At 48.9% G+C, this 4,452-nt stretch overlaps 1 protein-coding gene across 1 annotated transcript in view; it reads right to left on the bottom strand.

Moving 5' to 3' along the window:
* Positions 1-678: 678 nt before the first annotated feature.
* Positions 679-4,452, bottom strand: part of NDUFS2 (NADH:ubiquinone oxidoreductase core subunit S2) — a 79,742-nt gene continuing 75,968 nt past the window's right edge. The window contains exon 15 of the mRNA XM_060255156.1: positions 679-690. The gene's annotated coding sequence lies outside the window, so the exon portion shown is untranslated. The remainder of the gene's footprint in view (positions 691-4,452) is intronic.

The raw sequence follows: 4,452 nt of genomic DNA, 5'->3' as shown, positions 1-4,452 counted from the left end.
TTATTCCCTATGGAGAACAATTCCCATAGGGTATAATGGAGAATTGATCCATGGGTACTAGGGGCTCTAGGGGAGTTGTTTTTTAAGAGGCACCAAACTTGCAGCATAGCATCTGGAGACTCTCCTCAACATAACCCCCAAGTTTCAAAAAGACTGGAGAGGTCCAATTCTATGAGCCTCCAAAGAAGGTGCCCCTATCCTTCATTATTCCAAATGGAGGGAAGGCATTTAAAAGGAGTGTGATCCCTTTAAATGTGATGGCCAGAACTCCCTTTGGAGTTCAATTGTGCTTGCCACACCCCTATTCCTGGCTCCACCCCAAAGTCTCCTGGCTCCACCCTCAAAGTCCCCAGATATTTCTTGAGTCGGACTTGGCAACCCTATCTCAGGAGCAGGGATTTCGTATTGTTTCCAAGACCTGTTGGACCAGGCCAGCAGTCTCCAAACATTTCAAGCCTGCAGGCACCTTTGGAATCCTGACACAGTGTGGGGGGCGCAGCTGCAAAATGGCTGCCGCAGCTTACCTTCAGTCACACAGTAAAAATATGTGTCTTGTAGTACTGGCTGCTGCCCAAGCAACATTTTAAAACATCTGCATAGTCAATCATACCACCAGTGGCCCATCGGAAGTCTTGCTTGCAAAAGACCCATCAGACTCAACCCAGTTTCTAAAAAAAACTTGGCAGGTGCCAAGAAAGGTATTGGCAGGCACTCTAGTGCCCATCAGCATCATTTTGAAGACTCCAGGACCAGACTCTCAACTCCCCTTCCAGCACTATGTTATTCTACTGAACATTTCTCAGGAACACTGTAGGCATATACTGCATTGAGCAAGGGGTTGGACTAGCTGGCCTGTATGGCCCATTCCAAACAGCCCTGTAGCCACCGGGGGGGCTGTGGGGGCACTGCCCCCTGACTTCCAAGCAGGGCACCCTGACTTCCGGAGGCAGCCTGCTCTCTGTATCTTTTTTGCCATGGCTGAGCTGCCAAAGAATCATCAGCGGCAGCTGGAGCTGGGAAAGCTGAGTTGTCTCTCTCTCTCTCTCGGCTTGACTTCGCGAACGAAGATTTAAGAAGGGTGTAGTAGTCCACGTCTGCTGCAGGCTCATTGGTGGCTGACAAGACCAATGCGGGACAGGCAGATCCGGCCACAGTGGCTGCAGGGAAAAGTCTGATTTGGGGTTGGTGCTGTAGCAGTGCGATTCTTCCTCAATCTCCTTTTGTCCTCAAGTCCAGCTATGCGTGCGTTCTCAAAGGAAGAGACAGCCTGGTGGATGGTGTGCCTCCATGCTTTGCGATCTGAGGCTAGGTCAGACCACTGGTGATGGTTGATGCGACAGGTGCCAAGGGATTTCTTCAAGGAGTCCTTGTACCTCTTCTTTGGTGCCCCTCTATTTCGATGGCCGGTGGAAAGTTCGCCATACAGAGCAATCTTGGGAAGGCGGTGGTTTTCCATCCTAGAAATATGCCCTGCCCAGCGCAGCTGCGTCTTCAACAGCAGTGCCTCGATGCTTGTAACCTCCGCCCTCTTGAGGACTTCAGTGTTGGTCACAAAGTCACTCCAGTGGATGTTGAGGATGGTTGTACTGCAGTTGTACTGAGTTGTACTGCAGCAGCAAAAGTAGCAGGTGGAGAGGAGGGAGGCAGAGTAGTGAGAAATGGAGGAAACCATGTGGAATGGGTGGTGGTGGTGGGGAGGAACAGATGGAGCTGCTGGCTGCAAAGTGTTGGGGTGGGGAAGAGGGAGGTAGAAGGAAACCCCCCCTGCTTGCATGCGAGGTGCAGTCTCTTCTCGGCTCCAGTTCTAGGGTTGGCCACCTTGACTTGGCTGTTTTCAGAGCCTCCAGCTTTTGCCCCTACCCCAGAAAGCTTCTGAGAAGCAGCGAGCCCCACAGTAGATGGAAAAGGGTGCCCCCCCAAGTTTTTTTTTTTAAAGCCCCTTTTAAAAATCCTGGTTACGGCCCTGCTTCCAACTCTATGACTCTCTGATTCTCTGAAAAGAAAAACGGTAAGGTGAACTTCACTTGCATTCAGAAGAAGGGGGCACTGTAATGCAGTGGAATTTATCCCCCCGGTCAGCATGTGCTGAGGTTTGTTCTCTTCAGTGAGGGTCACTGTCATGTTCTGCTAAAACTGCACAAAACCAAGGGAAATGACTCATGCCCAGCCATCCTCTGCCTTTATCTGACTGCACCACTACCATCTCCCCTGCTGTTCTTCCTGTGCGAGACCATTATCTTGATGGGGAGCAGGGCAGCATGCACATAACTGACTACATGGAAATATCAGATAAATCCAAGCTGCAGTGTTCGTCTTTTTTCCACTCTTCTTTGGTGCAGGTTGCGCGAGGGCGGCATTTGTGCCACAAGGAAGTCGTTAGAGCAAGGTTCTGGCCCGGGAGGGAGACCCTTCCGGGGTTTAAGTTTAAGCAGGGGTCGTTTTGTAGAAAAATTGGTGGTGGAGCTCATTAGCATAACTCATAAGCATATGCTGCCCCCCCCACCAGCCAAAAGCAACTCAACACAAGAAAGGAGAGTCCCAGGTTAGTGAGGCCTGCTCGGGCTGGCTAGAGATCCAGCCAGTCCAAGCAGGCCTCGCTCACCTGGGGCTCTCCTTGGCTGCCCTCCCCCCCCCCAGTCAAAAGGCCAGCAAGCTACCAACCACCCAAAATCACATAAGAAGTGGAGAAAGGGTGGTGTGGGCTTCTCCAGGGGCTAACGAGGGCTGCTGGGGGTGTGGCAAAGCCACTGGTAGCTGGCTGGCTGCCCGCTCTCTTAATCCAGGGATTGATATGCAGCTGCACCTAGAACATAAGAGAAGCCATGTTGGATCAGGCCAATGGCCCATCCAGTCCAACACTCTGTGTCACACAGTGGCAAAATTTTTTATACATACATACACACACACTGTGGCTAATAGCCACTGATGGACCTCTGCTCCATATTTTTATCTAAACCCCTCTTGAAGGTGGCTATGCTTGTGGCCGCCACCACTTCCTGTGGCAGTGAATTCCACATGTTAATCACCCTTTGGGTGAAGAAGTACTTCCTCATCCGTTTTAACCTGGCTGCTCAGCAATTTCATCGAATGCCCACAAGTTCTTGTATTGTGAGAAAGGGAGAAAAGTACTTATTTCTCTACTTTCTCCATCCCATGCATTATCTTGTAAACTTCTATCATGTCACCCTGCAGTCGACGTTTCTCCAAGCTAAAGAGTCCCAAGCGTTTCAACCTTTCTTCATAGGGAAAGTGTTCCAGCCCTTTAATCATTCTAGTTGCCCTTTTCTGGACTTTCTCCAATGCTATAATACCCTTTTTGAGGTGCGGCGACCAGAACTGCACACAGTACTCCAAATGAGACCGCACCATCAATGTATACAGGGGCATTATGATACCTACTACTCAATGGGCTAGGTAGGTGGGAGGGAGGAGGGGGACATCAGAAAGGTTCAGGAGCTGCGGTCCTGTGAGCTCCTGCTAAATTCAAGGCCTGATTTAAGTTACCTGCTGCTCTCTCAGAAAAAGAAAATACATACAAGGAGACTGAGCTGTGGCTTGGGTTGCCAACCCCCAGGTAGAGCCTGAAGATCTTCCACAATTACAGCTCATCCCTGGGCTACAAAGATCTGTTCACTGGAGAAAATGGCTACTTTGGGAGGTGGAATGTATGACATTATACTCTGCTGAAGCCCAGCCCCGCCCCGCCCCTCCCCTCCCCAAACTTCTCCCAGATAAGAGTCCGCACACTTAACCACTACACCAAACTGGCTGTCATGGATAGGTTGCTGGAGACCACGATCAAATTAATTCATGCCACAGTATTCTGCATTACTATGTATGGGGATAAAAGTTGTACAGTGAAGAAAGCTGACGGGGAGAAAGTTTATTCATTTGAAACGTAGGGTTGGAGGAGAGTTTCACCATGGGCCATCAAAAAGACAAGTGGATTCTAAGGAAAATCAAGCCAGAATTCTCCCTAGAAGCTAAAATTATTAATAAGGCTCTTGTTCTTTAGTCACTTTATGAGAAGACGGGAGACCCTGGAGACAGCAGTAATGCTAGGAAAACCTGAAGGCATCAAGAAAAGATCCATGAGAGAAATTGACCCCATCAAGGAAGCTACAACCCTTCGTTTGCAAGACCTGAACAAGGCTGTTAATTATAAGACCTTTTGGAGATTATCAATTCATAGGGTTAACATGCACACAACATTTGTTTGGAACTGGAAGGCTTTAACTGCAGCGGCAAACAACTGATTACTTACAGCAGTGTCCATGTACACAGCAGGGGTGTCGAACTCATTTGTTACGAGGGCTGGATCTGACATAAATATGACCTTGTTGGGCTGAGCCGTGTGTGTCATAAAATGTAATGCTAGGTTGCGGAGATATAAATGTAATAAAGGACACAGACAAACACAAAGATTTAAGAAAAAAAAAACTTAAAATATGC

This window comes from Heteronotia binoei, chromosome 1, assembly GCF_032191835.1.
Source record: "Heteronotia binoei isolate CCM8104 ecotype False Entrance Well chromosome 1, APGP_CSIRO_Hbin_v1, whole genome shotgun sequence".
Taxonomy (NCBI): domain Eukaryota; kingdom Metazoa; phylum Chordata; class Lepidosauria; order Squamata; family Gekkonidae; genus Heteronotia; species Heteronotia binoei.
The sequence above is the reverse complement of the archived record's forward strand: the minus strand, read 5'-3'. Positions and strand labels throughout refer to the sequence as shown.